The sequence below is a fragment of the Cygnus atratus genome, chromosome 2, assembly GCF_013377495.2.
Source record: "Cygnus atratus isolate AKBS03 ecotype Queensland, Australia chromosome 2, CAtr_DNAZoo_HiC_assembly, whole genome shotgun sequence".
Lineage (NCBI taxonomy): Eukaryota > Metazoa > Chordata > Aves > Anseriformes > Anatidae > Cygnus > Cygnus atratus.
The window spans coordinates 12,798,531-12,816,522 of record NC_066363.1 but is presented as its reverse complement, the minus strand read 5'-3'; the positions used below and the strand labels follow the sequence as shown (position 1 = coordinate 12,816,522).

General features: G+C 35.7%; 1 long non-coding RNA gene across 2 annotated transcripts; it reads right to left on the bottom strand.

Moving 5' to 3' along the window:
• Window positions 1-1,457: 1,457 nt before the first annotated feature.
• On the bottom strand, window positions 1,458-11,798 carry LOC118256910 (uncharacterized). Of its 2 annotated transcripts, XR_007707862.1 has the most exons (6): window positions 11,714-11,798; window positions 7,834-7,936; window positions 6,177-6,260; window positions 5,305-5,387; window positions 4,015-4,077; window positions 1,458-2,128 (listed from the first exon to the last, which is right to left on the bottom strand). It is a non-coding gene; the product is annotated as an uncharacterized LOC118256910 (long non-coding RNA). The 2 variants fall into 2 exon arrangements; XR_004781386.1 differs by lacking the exons at window positions 1,458-2,128; window positions 4,015-4,077; window positions 5,305-5,387 and having other exon boundaries at window positions 5,418-6,260.
• Between the last annotated feature and the right edge of the window lie 6,194 nt (window positions 11,799-17,992).

Here is a 17,992-nt window from a genome sequence, read left to right as displayed (position 1 = left end):
TAATTAATTAATTAATTAAAGAAAAATTTAAAAAGGAGGTGAAAAACATACATATTTTATAAATTAAGCATAAAATATTCATTAATTCTTACAAACTGACATGAGAAAGATAAAACCTTAAGTACTGATGGTCAGTTAGTTATGAACACCTTCATCTAAAATCATTCACTTCTGGGCACCTGTGTCAGAAAAGGGTAATGTGGTCTGCTTAATTTTAATGTGTCCACCAATCTATATTGTGAATAGCTTGAAAAACCTTGGTTCCCAAACTGTGCTAAATTACTTGCTAAATTTACTCACTAATATAATGAAATCGAATAAAAGATCACCCACCCATGTTAATTCTAAACAGCATATCAGAGCCAGGCCAGAGCAGCGTCAATGTTGATTTGTGCTTAAGATAATGAAATTTGAAAGTCTAGAAATGATAGGGTTGTTTATAGCAAGTTCATCTCTGTAAAATAATTGCATCCAAGTTCCCATAAACATAAAAGAGAGACATTCTGTTGCAGCTGTTTGAAAGGATGGTTTGATTAAGGAATACAGATAACATTTACAGCTTCAGAAGAACTTCAAAAGACTATCAAGGAAATCAGGGAATTTTAAAGAGAGGATACAATTTCCAAACTTAAAAGCATTATTTTTCCTCAGACATCTAATTTAGATTATATACCAGAAGCCTATAATAAACCTCCCACAAAGAAATAATAGCACACTGCACATATTATGGTTGTTCAACACCCCATTTAAATACAATTACTGGCCCTTTGCCAGAAGCCAGGAAGCATTTCTTCCCATAGCAACAGTAAAAGAAAGGTCAGGATAATATTTTTGCAGGAAAGCCTGCCCTTAAGGAGGATTCAGGATTACATGGTGGATTACATGCTTTGGAAATATGGTACTTCAAAGGTAAAATTCACCTGTATCATCCTTCTGCTCCCGTTGCGATAAAAACTTTGGATTTACAAAGCCTGCACCTAGCTCCTTATCCACCACCCCTTCCCAGTACTTAGCCGGAATAGAGTAACTCCAACCGTTATTTTAACAAGGGTGTAAATGAGAAACGGTAAATGTTCCTTGCTAATTCATTGAGAGCATAGCTCAGGATGTATTTAATTAAAAGCAATGAACTGAGCTAATCTACCTAGTTCATTTTATTGGATTTGGTCTAGTAAGCAGCCTTCAGATAGTAGAATATTTAAAGGACAATGTATTCTTGTTTTTTACCTTTTCTTTTTTTATGTTCTAAAAATGTACTTAGTAGCCTTTGCCTCTGTTAGTATGAAAGCTAATAGACTCTTTCCTAGCATTGTTTTCCATTCTTCTGCTAGGAGCTAGCTGGGCATTGTGTATGACTGGTAAACTAATAGCATCTGTTTTTGAGGATTAAGCTTGCAAAAACATATGCAGATGAGTCACTTTGATCATGTGAATGATTTCATTCAACTTCTGTTGAACACTTTGAATCATAGTCTCCCTCAGAATCATAATCCAGGGAGAACAATATTATTAGTTTAATAAAACTCCTAAAATAGGTCAAGAAGCAGGCCTAATTGGAAGCTTTCAAAAGTCAACATCTTTTTGGTAACTCAGTGTTTATGAAGAATGATCCAAATATTTACTTTTATTAAAAGTCCCTTAAGAAAGGCAAAAATTTGGAGAAAAAAAAATACATATATATATATATCTACATAACAGATTTCACTGGATTTTAAGTAAACACCTGGTGAGCTGTTATTTTGTGAAGTCATTATGTTATTCAGTTTTCTTGTGTGTATATATGCAATCATGAGCGTAAAAATCTACATAACTAATTTGTGGAGAAAATGTTTGCACATAAATACTGGAGCTTATTACTTAAAAGGTTATCCTGAATGTTCACTCTCATTCAGGAACACCAGTTGGACTGCACTGGACTGGATTGGATTGGCAAACTCATCAGGTCCAGGGATTACGAACATCCCAGTGTAAACCCCAGCAGCTGGAGAAGCCCAAGATTTTGGTTCATGGCCTGGAGACATCCAGATCAGGCCAGCAGAGCCAGGGAATACAGCCTCAGACTCTGGCAATTGGCTCTACTTTCCACATTTCATTCACTCAGCCAGGATCAGTTCCAAACACAGAACAACTGTAAGCAAAGAAATGGATTGAAATGTGCAGTAAATGCAAAATGTAGCCCAATTATAATACAACCTCCTTGTTGTCAAGAAAAAGAAGAGTACTCAGAACAAAACAAATGGCAGAGTCATTTTCCTCACCTACTTTACACTGTTTTTCTGTTTGTTTTTTCTTCTTTATACAAATACCTTAAAAATATCTTTTTTTTTCTTTTTTTTTTTCTTTTTTTTTTTTTGTGATTTATCCAATTTATTTAATAACTAATAAGAGTTATCTTGAAGAACAAGCTCAGCTGTGGAAGGAAACGCAGGTGATGACTCACAAAGGCATTCCCAGTGTTTTTTTGTTTGTTTGTTTTGTTTTGTTTTCCTTATGTCATAAGAAGGGTCTACCAACATTAACATCATTTGTAGTGTTAGTGAAACAGATTTAAGGTACAGCATTTTTCATGAAAGAGAACTTTCACAGTAAAGCTGTACTACACCTAATGCATCAACCTTTTAACCTCTTTCAGAAAGTCATTTCATCCTGTCATTCTTCTGAGAATGAATCATAATCTTTTTCTGAGGGACAAGAGTGGACAGGGATGAGTACACTCTGTTTCTATTTCAGGAAATTGCTTGGGGGCTCTAAAAAGGACCTGCATGCAGCAGCCAAAACACTGGTTATCATTAGAGCCTTGGCACGTGGAATAAGTCAAAGGATGTTGACACTGACAGCACCTCAGTCTGCTGGAGCAAGGCATGATGTGGCTATTGATGGCAGAGAGACACTTCAGATCTGAATCCTACTTTGCTCCACAAAGTACAGTTGATTTAATTATTTCTTTGTTTTGGTTTGGTTTTTAGTTTTTATTTATAGCATTTGGTGGGGAAGTATCTTGTATATTTTAATTACCTTTTCAAAATTTACTGTGTCTTCCTGTGGTAACTTCATAATTTCCAAAGGACTAGAAATTCACAATGTGGTCTAGATCAAAATTTACTCTTTATTTTGGCCTTAAGCCTTTCTTAAGTATTTCCTTTTGATGTGTTTGCTGATTATTTACTGAAGCTAGACTACGAAAGGCTCAGTTTAGGAAGTCTGACAGAGAATTTGGAAATCCTTTCCAAATTTCTTTTGAAATAAGTACCTCATCAAAAATAACTTCCCTAACTAATAGTTCTATTTTTTATGACATTTTCCAATTCAGAAAAAAAAAAAAGTTTTACTATAAAAGTTTCTGATTATACAACACTAAAGATCTAAACTCTTACTTATATATATATATATATATATACATATATATTTTTAGCAATTGTAGACAGATAAATAACTTATAATAAGTATATCTCAAGATAGCCACTGTCCACATAAATCTTTGAACAAAGGAACCTCAAAGGCAGAACATAAGATTGTCAGGTGATGGAAGTAACATTTTAGTTTCTAATCCTGAACATCTGATGAATGGTAATCACCAAATTTACTCTATCTAACAGTGATCTCACACGTATATCACAATGTTTGAGTTTTGAACATGCAAATTTTAAATGCAGTCAAGGGAAATAATTCAAAATATTTTCAAAACCTGTTTATGGATTTGCTCCTGCTCACCTTGAAGACAATAATGCCTTTGTACTCATCTCTGTCAGTTCATCTCTTCTATTAACAATTGTTATCACGACTGTTCTTTCCAGGTGGTTCAGATGTCATGCATCATTCCATATTACTAATATGCTGGTCCTACCAACTACTTTAGAGGTGAAAGAATGAAGAGGGAGCTCAGCTGATGTCTCAAATGAATATATTTTCATGCATATGTATTTGAGGGTTTCAGAAGACACTTTATTTTTAGAGTAAATACATGTCACTTGCCTAAAATCAAGACCTTTAACGAGTTTCTAACAAAAGAATCACCTGTCACTTGGAAAATATGGGTCATAAGATGAAATGAATGAATCCTCTAGATGTATGGTAGTACTATGAAGAAAAAATTGTATGTTGATTCAAGAACATGACGTGTCTGGAAAAAAAGGCTATGCTTCTAAAACATATACAAACACACACACACACACACACATACAAAAGTCTCCATGTCTCCAAAAATTTTGCAATAGATTTTAACAGAAACTTCTAAAATAAGATTTGCTTCATTTTCATTTCTTCTTTTATGGACAGACAGTTTTCTGACTCTATTTTATGATATTTACTCCTGCCTCTGTCTGCCAGCCTCCCACAGAATGTATTTCATATGACCCTCTATCTTTTCTCTTATATGCCTTGCCCTTAGTTCAAAAGTTTCCAGGAATAGGGTGAATTTTAATATAGCATGTAAAAATGGCAGCTTGATAGAATAAGAAGTTATTTAACTCTAAATAGAGATCCTAAATCAATTCCATAAATGTAAAGAATAATAATCAGAGAGGTTAGATTCAATTTTAAATTAATTCCAAAATCTCCAACTCAAATTTTAAATCAATTCAGCCTAACAGCTTATGAAAACCTGGATGTGCTTTTAACTTCAGGGGCAATAAATAGTATTGAGTATCTCCCCATCTCCTGGTCAAGTATGGATCCATAACATTGAAATCATCTGAGAAACCTCCTTTTGCTTCCAATGGCATCAGAATAACGCTGTGTGTAAGATTCCAAATGAATAATACTTGACAGCTCTTGTGATTACCCTCTTTTCATTGTAAAAAGGAAAACTTTTAAGTAGATGAATTCAGAACCCAGTAAAACATAGGCAAAAACAAATCAAATCTGGCCTTAAAAATTTAATGTTTATGTGACATCTTAGGCAACTCAGCAAGCTTTAATAGCAGCAAGCTCAAATCAATGAGTGGTGTGCTGCAAGTTGCTGTACTAACTAAAACCACACTGCTGGATCGAGAACAAATAGTGCAGCCTCAGGCTTTTTTGTTCCTACACCTGCAGAGGAAGCACAGTCCTGAGGAAGCCACTTCCACTAAACCTGAAAGGTTTGGATACCACTAACTCATATAAAAGGCAGTTTTAGCAGACTAGTTCCTATCACACAGCATATGCATGAATGCACTGCAGCAACCTATTCTGACAAGGATGATAATGTCCCTTGTACTCTCGCTCACCTAGAAAACCTGTGCTAAAGAGAAACGTTTCTCCCATATTTATTGATCTAATTTTTCATATCAAATTTTCCAAAACCAGAGGTGTTATATGGATTACCTTTTAAATGAACTTGTTTGAATTTTTTCTAATTTTGATTCTCATAGCTGTTCTTAGTAAGTAGATCAAGCCCTTATGCTACCCTACAAAGAAAACAGAATAGGAAAAAAAAAAAAAAAAAAGAACAAATAGATTTCTCTGTCAAACAACAGATTTAATTATTATAAATATTGTTATTCTTAATTAAGAAAGCTCAACATTTAATTTCAACACACATAAACAGCAATAACAGTCTTGTTTAGCAAATGTAAAGCAAAAGACTTAGGGCCTTATTCTGCAATTAGTTACACGCCATGTGCTCTGACTCTGATTCTGATACAATTTTAATGAGAATGGTTGTAACACAAGCTTCTTAGTTAAGGTACACAAAATTAGCATTTTGTCATCCGGAGAACAGAGTGCATTCTCTAGTATCAGCTGCAGAGAGTATTATTCATCCAACACCATGTGTGGCTTGGTTTACTAAAAGCAGTGATTTTTTTCTATGAGGAAGGTCCAGCAAAATGTTTGCTCTTGCGTCAAATCAAGTCTACAGACACCTTAGTGAAAGTCTTGTCATCCATCTCTTCTGACTTGTCCAACCTGGTGGACTCTGTAAGGTGCCAGGGATGAGAGCAATCTCTTGGCCTCATTAGTTACCCCTTTTCCAGTATTACTGAGGCTCAGCCACACAGCCCTGATCAGAGGTTTTTGACAATAAACCCTGCATAAATAATCTAGTCCCATCTTCTAACCCTTCCATATACTCCTTCTGTCAGCCACTGACACATAAGGACAACCTTAGAAACAGAGATGAAGGCTAAGTCTTCATCACTAGTTAGTGCAGAATGATAGGAGAGGGTCTACAGGTCCTGATATGTAAGTGTCCATACCCCATGCAGCTGATTTGCTGCAGGTCTGGTCCTCTGAATTCAACGTTCATTAATGGTTGCTAGGTGTCTTCTGGAGCACATCACCTGAAAGCATTCACACACTCATTTAAGATGAAAGCATGCCAAGCAAGAATGATCAGCAGATTCACTTCAGAAGTGTTTTTCTAACCTGGACTAATACATTAATGAAGACACATTCAAAAAGAATATGCACAAATACCCTGCAGAGTCCATTCTGCATGATACAAAGAAACTAGTGGGGGTGACTTTGTATAGTCTGCAAATTAAGGCATCCTCTAAGCGTTTAGAATCTTGTTTATAGCATGATGGATGGAAACTGGATTAAGTTTCCAGATCTGCTACTGATTTCCTTCCTCCATTGTCACCAACAGTCAGTTAACAAGTCAAGGGGAATGCTAATGTAATTAAAGCTCTGGAAGTACTTGCCTCGTTGAACTGAGACCATAGATCGTCTGCTCCTTACATTTGACTTGGTATTAAATTCATGCTAATGTGTTGCTCAGAATAAGAATTACAAAATAAAAGAAAAAAAAGAGAGAGAGAGAGAGAGAGAGAAGAAAGGGAAAATAGCTTTTCATTTCTTAGTTTTCCATCTGTGAAATCAGACAATATTTACTTTTTCTCTCAGTTTTTTAACATCTGTGGTGCCATAGGCATATGTTATTCTGTATAGTCCCTAGCAAAACTAAGCACCATTATTGGTAAGTCTTCTGCACCAGTCCAAGTGGAACAATAAAAGATGAAGGAAAACATAGATCAACTAAATTTATCCAAGCTGTAGCTTCACTGACTTCAACTTATTTACCGGTTTTAAGATTACATTTCTGTTTCATTAGGAAAGGTCCACGAACTCTTAGCCAACAATCTGCTTTTTTCATTTTCAGATGTTTGAGGAAGCTGACCCACCAAGAATTTCTGGTGTTTCCTTGTAATAATTTTATTTGAGCAGAACAGTAAATTCATCTAATATTTTCCCAGAAGCTTGATTTAATTAAAACACTATGTTGCAAACTGAGTTTCTGATTTGAAGCTTTTACCAAAGATAAAGAAAATTTCAGTAACACAACTTATTTCTCTATCTAACCAGTAAAGGAGAGAGTGAAAAACATACAAGATATGGGAATAAAGAAAGTCAAAACACTATCCCTTAAGGGTTACAGAAGTAAGTATATGTGCTGTTATTATAAAAGTTACACCAATAATTTATTTTTAACAACTTGTGCTTTCTTTTCTCAAATAGTTAGGCTGATAATCTAATACAGACAGTAAATCATGGGATTTTTTTCAGTTCTTTTAACATCCACATTTCTATATTTTTTTTTAAGTTTTTTTTTCAGCTATACCAATGAAATTTTCAAACTCCAGTGGTCCTCTATCTTTATTTAATTTCAGTAAATCAGCAAAATTCTCTAAGTTCATGCTAAAAATAATTTGACAAATTAACAGTGAAATAACCTGGTTAGTAGTTTTCTAATGTTTCTTTTGACCAAACTTTTTTTTTTTTTCACAATTTTTTGCACAAGAACAGAAGAGATAAATGTAACAAGCATTGGCTAAATCTTCCAGTAAAGTTCAACTTACAAGAACATTAGTATTAAAGACCAATAAGTTTGATGTTTGTTGAAAGCAATTTTACCAGATGGAAAGCATGGGAGCCACATCATCAGACCTCAGCAGGGAAGGCGTAAAAACTCTCAGGACACTGAGGAATGGAAGCCTCTGAATTCTGCCAGGGTTTCCTGCATGGGCATTTAAATATCAGACAGTTACCCAGTGAGGAATCCCAGTCAAAGCCAGGTTCCTTTCTGTCATGTTGCTAAAGTCTGAGCCAATACAACTCTCTGTGCCAACTCATCTCTCATCTCATGTGTTACTGGGTTAGGTATTTGTGTGGTCTCTGTAGAAAGCTGAAAGCACACCCACAATCCATAGCACCATAAAATATGCATAACTATTAACTTGTATAACAGGAAATTAATGTTTATTAGTGGTCTTAATTGAGTTTGGGAAGACTGATAATTAGGAACAGGAGTACCTGTGGTAGCTAACCCTTAAAAGCGTCCTGAATGACATTTCCATAGTTTACTCCTCCCATGGCTGAGTAGTAATGAAAAAGAGAAAAACAGTTGTGGACATTTGTACCCAAAGCCTAACTCCAAGGAAATACAAGTGAGTTTTTGCAATAAAAGCTTCTCTGGAGACATAGAGCCACCTGGCAGATATAGCTTAACCCAGGTTTTTTGTAGCCACAAACAGCACAAGCAAGATGAGGGGCACTGAACCAGCTAAGAGAGCAAGATGCTGTTAAAGAACCTAGAATTTTGTTCTTCATTTATCATAGTTCCAAGGTTTTGTTATCAGTCTTGTTACTAAATGCTCAATCTTACATGTTAGTCAATATAGCCTTGTTTTGGTGTCAAGCCTAGAGCTGGGGGTGCTTGGTCTTCCTAGCAACAGAGACTGAAAGCCAGCTTGCACATTCATATCCCCTCCTGTGCTTAGAGATATGGATAGGAAACCCAGGAACAGAGAACTCCTCCTGCAAAGCTGCAAAGAGTCACAATGACTGCAGGAACTCAGGCATCTTCTGAGTTGATGTAAATCCTGAAACATCACAACCATGCACCATAACACAGGTATAGTTTAGAATACAGATTTTTCCTGTACACAGGTGAAGATGCTCAGGTCTTGGCACAGTGACCTTTCCCTTTCTTCAGTTCTACCTTCGTGACCCTTCAGTACTTGGAGTCCTCTTCAAATTCCATTAAAAACAGTGAGATAAATCCCTTTTGGTTTTATCAGGAACTCATCAGGCCTTAGCAAAACAATCATCTTACTGCTCCCTTTGGTATCTCACACTCTTATTTGCACAGTTCCTCCCAATCATTTTCCTTAATCCAAAAATCATTCTCTAATCCAGGTTAATGCACATTTCACCCTTCCACAAAGTCCATAGCACTTAGCTAGTCCTCATAATGCTGAAAACAAAGCTGTGTTATTAACAGACAAGACACGTTTTGTGTTATCTGCTTCCATGAGAGTGAAATGGTGTTGAAGTGTGTGCGGTGGCAGTGACAGAGATTACAGAAGGAGAGTCACATCCAGAGCTCTGAACTGGTCAGGGTACAAAATAACTCCCACAGGAGCTGAGGTGATACAAGCCGCTCAGCACTGGCTGGAAGTCTGAATAGAAACATGACTTTTTTTTCTTTTTTTTTGGTGCTAATTCACTCATCAAAAATAAAATTGTAAATTTCTCATATTAGAAAAGCAGTCTTACCAGCCTTAGAACTAATTCATTGTAAACTGTTTGCTTCAACAGGGTCCAGCCGTCAACCAGTCCAAATAAGAATCAGGATCAAACCTAACTCTTCATCTACTGTTCTCCAGAAGCTAACTGTTTTCTATGATTTTCTATGTCAAAATTTTCATTTTTAATTTCAAAGGATAATACTAATTGGGTATTTTTGAGGTGAAATAAGATTCCTTATGATAAAGCAAAGTATTTCATTATACTGAATAAGATACTTCACTGCACTTTATTTTATTTTAAGTGAAACACTGGTCCCAGAGCAAAGTCATGTATGGCTCTTAGACAAACCAAAGCATTAGATCTTATACCATGGAGGAAAAAGCATATCAGGAGAGAGTCAAGAGGGCCTTATGCACCTTTCGTCTGGTCAAGGTTGATATTCCCTTACACTTTACTCTCACTCCACCTGTGCCAGACTCAGCCTAATACCTCTCCTCCCTTCCTCCTTTTCTTCAGCCTTGCAGATGCCCAGAACTTCTTTATCCTTTCTTCATTTTATAAATCTAAGCCTTGAGTTGCATCTTCCTAAATACAGGAGATTCCCATTGAGAAAGAAAAAGAAAGTCACAAACTGTATGAAGTCACAAAAGAAATCTTAGGGAGAACAAGCTCTTCCAGCAAATTTTGAGCTAGTTTCCAAACACTTTGTGTCAGTCAGTTTCTGCCAAACAGACCAGCCCCATGCATCCTCCTGAGAGCACAGTGTGCTTCAAGGCGCATTGAAGAAGGGAAATTTTCCTGTGCTGCTCACAGCCTGAAACACCTGCAATCAATTACCATTGCCATTCTGCTGTGACAAGTCCAAATGCTGGCACAATAATGGCACGGTTTGTGTGTAATTGTCCATCAGACCACAGTATAAATCTCTGAGCAGCAGTTCTAATGCATTGAAATTAATTTCCCTTTTTAAAATTCTACCTACACTGGGAAAGAGTATGTTTTCCTTTAATCACATAGGGTGGTTTAATATATTTCAATGTTTATTTCAGTATAAATTAGAAAAGAGAATGTGAGATATGCTTTCATTTTACAAACAAAAACTAGCTCAGGCTCTACTCTCTCACCCAGAGAATAGAGGACACATTTGTAGTAAATGTAGTAAAAACCTAGGCTGCTCTCAGGTCTCATATATTAAAAATGGTTTGCCTTAGACTATGCTCAGAAAGGAGACTTGCAGGGGAAAATGCAATGACTAAATACCATGAACGGAAAGAAATGGTGTGAGTGACTCACAGTGTGGCATGATTCCTTCTGAGCTAGTACTCAGGACCAGAGCCTCAGAACATGATATACTTATTAGGAGGTATTACACTGCTGGAGCGACAGGTCTTGTATGATGCACTGGGTGGGATCTTCTAGTGGCTTACAGGGATTTCAGTAAAGTGCTCCCAATTTGCTGTACCTGGGTAAATGGGGTGGGGTATGGAGCGTGTTTGTAAAGAAGCAGCTGAATTTATTGGATGACAATAAACTAATCATATTCTAAAGTGGCAAAGTGGTCTTTGTGGTTTTAGCTGTGTAAGCTTGTTATATTTCATTCCAAGCAGACTATCTTGGAGTAAAAAAAAAATAAAAAATAATCTTTTAGCAGAACTAGTTGTACTTCAATGAGTCTGTAATCACTCCTGGCTACTAAATAGGCTTGAAAGTTTCTTTGAGGTGCATCTGAGTCTGCTCCACAATACACAAACATGAAATTGTTAGGGAAAAAACACTAGTTAAGGAGTTATTCTCTGAGGTGAACAGGGTATATTGTACAGACCTTCTGGCAATCAAAGAGGTTTTGTTATGTTTCATAAAATATTTCATTTTTAATAATTATAATGATGTTTTCATATGATAAACTCATGCAATATGTATATTCAAGAACTGATTATTGTTTTCAAAGCTTATTTGATCAGCTTTTCTACAAGCACCACCGTTGCACTGAGAAGGTGGTCAAGCACTGGAACAAGTGGTTATGGCCCCAAACATACCAGTGCTCAAGAAATACTTGGACAACACTCTTAGATATATGGTTTAACTCTTAAGTTTCCCTTTGTGGTGTCAGGAGTTGGACTCTGATCCTTGCTGGTCCCTCCCAGCTCAGGATATTCTGTTTCTAAGTTCTCTGAAGCTTGTAAATGGCTTAAAAATATAAAATTATTTGTCTAGAAGTTAGTGTGGATTGCAGAGAAAATATGTAGATTATGGCCACTTTTACCTTGTAAAGGTATTCTATGGTGCCTTTCTTAGCTGCAGCATAGCCTGAGCAGAGATTCTCAGCCTGTTATAATTGAAGGATCATTTAACCTCTGAAAAAGTAAAAATAAATATCAAATAAAAATGTACAAAATAATTTAAGTGTTGTCATAGTATTTTTCTATTGGTAACCATGTAAAAATTAAGTTAAATTATAATGTTCTCATGTTGTTTATATTTTGCATCACATTGTTCTTTTTCCTGGCTTGAAAGAGTAGGAAAAGGTCTATTTAAAAGAATACATGTTTTACCAACTACCAGTACTATTTTGGCTACAAACTGAGAAACTCTGACAGAATGTTTCACAGCATCATATTCACTCTACTCAACAAACAGCTTCTAACCATTTTGATTATTGTTTATTATTTCTCTCATAGTGGCATTTAGAGACTCCAACACAAGGCGGTATTCTAATATATAAAAATATAGGTGTATCTAGATAGATCAACTGGAACTTGAACAGTCAAAGAGAAATAAATTTACATCAAATTTCCAATATAATATTTTGAAGGATAATAGCACAACAATAGAGAAGCAAAGTGAGATTAAATTGCTTGCTGAAAGTCGGTGAAAGCATATCTGTCTTCCAGAACCAGGAATATTCAAAACAGTCAGCTGGGTAGACCCACAGCCAAGCTAGCTTCAAAACTGGGAGCTAGTATGTCCTCCAGTGCTGCATTACAGCTAGTACACCTTGCTGAGAAGCTCATTATCTTCAGGTCACTATGTCTGTATTGCTTTTGATTATCAAGCTAATATATCTCTCTAGCACTGCACTATTCATTGTGGACATTTAAGTTTGGTTTGGCATTAACCCAAGGATTTCTTCATGACACCACATTTTCTGCAATATAGACAAGCCCACAGGAAGTCTACAAAAGAGCTATAAAGTTAAAAATAGGGTTTCTTGGTTTTAGTCCACTGTCTTAACCACAAAACCATCCATCTTCCAATAATGTATTTGATTTATTTTAAGCTATCAGGTGTTTAGTGTAGAGTATAACGTATATATCAGATCAAATAAGAATTCCTTACCACAGTTTCTGTACATAATGCCCTAGAGAAAGAAATAAGGAAAGAAAATGCCTTTTGACCTTCCTCAATCCTTGCATACAGGTTTATAAGTGGATAAAGTGTTTTCCCTTGATCAAAATCAAAAATATAAAGCACGCTTTACAAATACAAGCTAAAGAGAGAACAGAAATTTACTAGAGGAGAGTATATTCTCATGGTTTTGAATATAATAGTGATCTTCTGTTCATAAATGTCCAGACAACTTTAAGAATAAATTTAAAAGCCAAGGTAGTACTATAAATGTAGGACGAAAATGTAAGGAAGTAGTAATGAAATCCCTGGCGAGAATTCACTTGTACTTTGCTCAGTACTACTTACCACATCATAAAAAACTGGTTTCTTAAAATTGTGGTGAGAAGGAAGGAGAGTTGATCCTGGTAATAAAAGTTATGAGCTGTGAAGACAAGAACAGAAAACCCCTCGTTCTGGAACAGTCACTGAAAAGGCAAATAACTTGGACACAAATATTAAGCAATACATGTGAGCTCACACAGAAATATTTTTGGAATTCATTTAATTAAAATTTAAAATAAATGTAAATCTAAGGATAGGCATAATTTATGCATTTGATTAATATCATATATAAGTTTATATGCACACACATGGGTATCAGTATCTATATATATATTCAGGAGAATTTGAGGAATTGCACAATTTTTACTAACTTTTCCTTACATTATTTGGTATGATAAATTTTACTGTCCACTTTAAACTGGGCAATTTTTACCAATGAAAATACCCACAGACTATAGAGAGCTGGCATGTCTGTTCTGTTTCTTCCTGGTTAACTGGAGCTTGAGTATAACTTCAAATGATATAGGAATACCAAATGGCTGAATGCAGGATTACAACTCAGCAAATCACATGAAACATGAAGTCCTATCACTCACCATGAGTGCAGAAGAACACTGTGATTCAATCAGTAACAGTATCTCTTGAGAAAGTTACATGAAGAGAACTGAAGCCTGGTTTTCTCTTTTTCTTTTCTTCAATAACAGTTATGTGGGAGACAGTGGTGACAGTTTTTCAGTCTATAAAATACAGGTAGGAGGCCAAATATTGTTCTCAGTGATGTTGATCTGATTATAGTATTAGGGTCCATTTTTACTCATTCACTTGGATTATATGGCAAGACACCAGACAATATTTGAAAATGTTCTTTAATGCAAGGTGTAAATTCAGAAGTAATTTTTAGTTTTAGAAAAAATCTAATTTGGCAGCTTAACCTTGGCTTATTTCATGTAAAGATTATATTCATTCATCTGGTGGTAGCGAAAAAAATTACAAAATCAGAAATCTCAGGCAATGAGGTACATTTGTGTAAAAAACACTACTACAGAAGGGAATTAAACTGCCACATCTCCATTTGCTACCCACCTTTCTCCTTCCTTTCCTTTTTCCAATTCCACTGACATTTGTGTCTCAGTATCTCAGAATTTTACAGGTATTTATGTTGTCTACTTCCTGTAGAATGAGAGCTTCTTTGGCAATGCAGTTAAGCGGACCCCTGGTTGGCAAAATCTCCCCCTGACATGGATGCCTAGCAGTGTCAAGGGTCATATGGAAAAGCTAACCAGCGAATTGAACCTCAGCTTTTTAACCCTTCAACCTCATGTCCTTGTTAGGTGTTTGCTGGAGACAGGGTATGTGCACTGCAATATTTCTCTGCTAGACCTATGGCCTTAGACGTATGATATGCTGAGCTTCATTCTAGAGGCTAGGTATTTTCAATGTCTACATGGAAAATATAGTGCTCTCATGATATTGTATCCTGTATTTTGTATTCACTAGAAACCCCAAGGTCTGTCTATTAAGGCACATGCCCTAGCAACGATTATAATCAAATTCTAAGGGGAAAGGGTGATTTCTCTCATGGAAAGAAATAGGTGTCAAGTCAATACCAGACATTTCAATTCATGTTGCAGAGAAAACAAATATGCATCTTGTACAGGTGGAGAGGGAACATCACACAAATAGTAGTATAAGGAGCAAAAAATAGAAAAAAAAAGTGCTACAATAAGCTAATTACTGGAAATACCAAGAAATTAAAAATAAAACACATGAAAAATATAATTGAGTTAAAATGCACTGACAGCAGTGGCAAAAGATGAGAATCATATACTGAATAAAAATTGTTGGGAACATTTTTTTTCTCTATTTGTTTTGAAAATAGAATTATTGGAACCATTGTACCAGAAAGATTGTGAGAGCCTTCCTGTGTTATAATTAATCCTAATCAAAAATGTTTTTTATTTGCCACTTGATGGATTTTATTGCAAAAAGCCCTAGATTTCCAAATAATGTTACAATTATCAGCAGAAAGTGAACTACTAAGCAGATGAAAACTGTCATATAGAAGCTAAGGCCCAATCCCCCTGACAATGTAAATTGGTTTAGCTTCTTGCAAGGTTTTCAGGCTGTTTCATACTCTCTTGACTCTTTCTTGCCCCTAGATGTATTCACACAAAAATAAATAAATAAATAAATAAATAAATAAAGATATTTTGTGCCTGTTTTCACCTTTAAACACGTAAATGCGTAAAAAGTACTCCAAACCTTAGTTGCTACTAACCTTCTTACAGGTTATTCCAATAAATAAAATAAAATCCTTATCTCTATGTTTCTCTTCAGCTTAAATCCTATACTGATTTTAGCTAACAGGGATGGATTCTGCGCTAGCTAGCTCCAATCTTTACATCAGTACTTTTGGTAAGATAATTCTTATAAGACAGAAGACAGCATGCTTTAGGTATTTTTATAATGGATTTCTTTAGAGCTGTATTCCTGTGCATAGATAGGTGCATGTAAACGAGGAAGCCTCTAACAGTTGCTGGAAGCATACAAAACAGAACATGGGGTTTACCTCCTGATTTAACCATCAGGTTACTTTTGACTGCTGCACATCCTAAATGTCTAACTTCACCAGTCCCCTGTGTGAGGAGCACAGTAACATATCGACTAGAGATTGTATAAATTCCTGTAGAGACAAAGACATGATGAGTCAATGAATGGATTTCTGCCAGAATTGGTGGGTTTGGGATTCTGCCTGAAAACTGAGGGGTGGGAGAGGTGGGGTGGGCAGAGATGAATTTTCCTACTTGAAGAATTCAGCTGTTGGAAAGAAAGTGCAGTTTTTCTAAGAACAGAAGGTGTGGGAGCTGCTTCAGAAGTACAGCTGTGAGGGGGAAATATACTGTGAAATACTTATATTAAGATATCTCATGCAAATGATACATATGGGTCTAGTGTCAGAGTCACTGTAGATCTAATTATGTGGAATATACATGTGAGTTTACTTCTTATAGAGTAGTACCGAATGATCAGCAAATGTCATATAAATTCAGACTATGACAATGTCACCTTTAAATGTGAGTAGTCTTCCTTAATATGAGAAGTGGTATTTTACTGCTCCAGATAGATTAATAACATTGGCTTACATAGTATAGACAGATGCAATGCAGGCTTCTCTGTTGTCTTCTGAATGAACCGTCTTCTGTCATATCCATATTCCCACTCAATGGCAAGCAACTAAATGCATATACACACTGAAAACAAGCACTAGTTATTTTAAATAGCTTGCAGTCTCAAGTACCTAACATTTCATACTACCTAATGTTGATCTCTCCGAAATGAGAAACATCTGAAATGCCTATCCCAACAATAGGAAATAGTTTTGTATCTCACAGTCCTTTGTAAACTGAAAGATATTAATAGTGATACTTAAAAAAAAAAAAAAAAGAAGAAAAAAAAAGAAAAAAAAAAGAAAAAAACTACAACAAACACTTTTGTGATTATCTGTATTTCCCAGGCTCTCATTGCCAAAATATGAAAATATGAAAGCTGGATTCAGGAACAGAAATTTCCCCACATGTACACAGAAATCCCCAGGGATACGAGAAAGATCTAACTAAGCATTGTCATTGTCCATAACATTGCTGTAAAAGGAAATAACAAACTGGTAAAATAAAACATGAATATCACACTCTCGGATTTGATACAGGTGATGGGATTTTCAGTTGAATCATTGATATTCCATTTTCTTTTTAATGTCTCAAGCCTACTCCAGTTTCTAATGCAATGGGAAGAAATCAGTTACTTTAGCTAGGTTTCCATTTCAAGCCTGCCTGAGCTCCCTGCACTTAAATTCAATGCCAGCCTTTTCCCACAAATATATGCTGTTAAAGAAGAGAGCTAAAATTCACAGGGCTGTCAAGTAAGATATCCATTAAGATAGGAAGATGCCAGTGTTCAAACTTCAACATTACAGCATTAAATCTCAAAGGAATTCACTTTGTTCATGAGAAACAAGAGAGGAAGGAGTGTGAGATGCAAGGGGGTGGGGGAGAGGATAAGAATATGGAACAATATGACAGTAAAATAGAAAGCACAGATTGAGAGATTGAGGAACCACGAGTAATCTGAATTCCTCAACTAAGACTTGTCAATGAGATTTTTAGCATATGATATGCAGTTTTAATTAAATTATGGCCCAGAGTCAGAGAACAAAGCCAAAGGCCCAGTTTTTTTATTTCATTTTTAGAACAGAGATCTTATCTTCTACAGCATTTCATGCACTTCTAATTAAATATGGATTTATGGCTTTAAAGTACCTGGAAACACAACATGACTTTTAGGATTCATCCTATGCTGAACTCAGAGCAGTACAGTCAAAGGCAGTCAAAAATTCTGGACCCCCAGTGAAGTCAGGGGCAATGTTCTTAATAGGTTCAGAGGGATGTGGATAAGATATTAGGAAAAGAGTTCAGCTTCAGCACTGTATACAGAAAACATTCCTATACCTTGAAGTAATAAAAAAAAAAATCTCTCTCTTTATGTGCAAGCATATTCAAGAGAACTTTAATTGTGTTTGCTTAGAGTAACAGGGTGTAATCGTATACAAAGCTAAGGATTTACGGATACTGCAAACAGTACAATTTCAATCTGATGGTTATTTTTTGCTGTGCTCGCCAAATTGTACATTTATTGGCAATTCTGCAGTTTTTCTCACCTCATCACACTATTTGAAGTAAATACATTCTCTCTTCCACTTAAAAACTACAATATTCTTTTTCCAATGGGAAAAGGAGCCTATTACTGCTGAGGATTTTGCTGGTGGTGATGACTTATTAAATATATTTAACGTAAGTTTACTGAATCTCTTAAAATA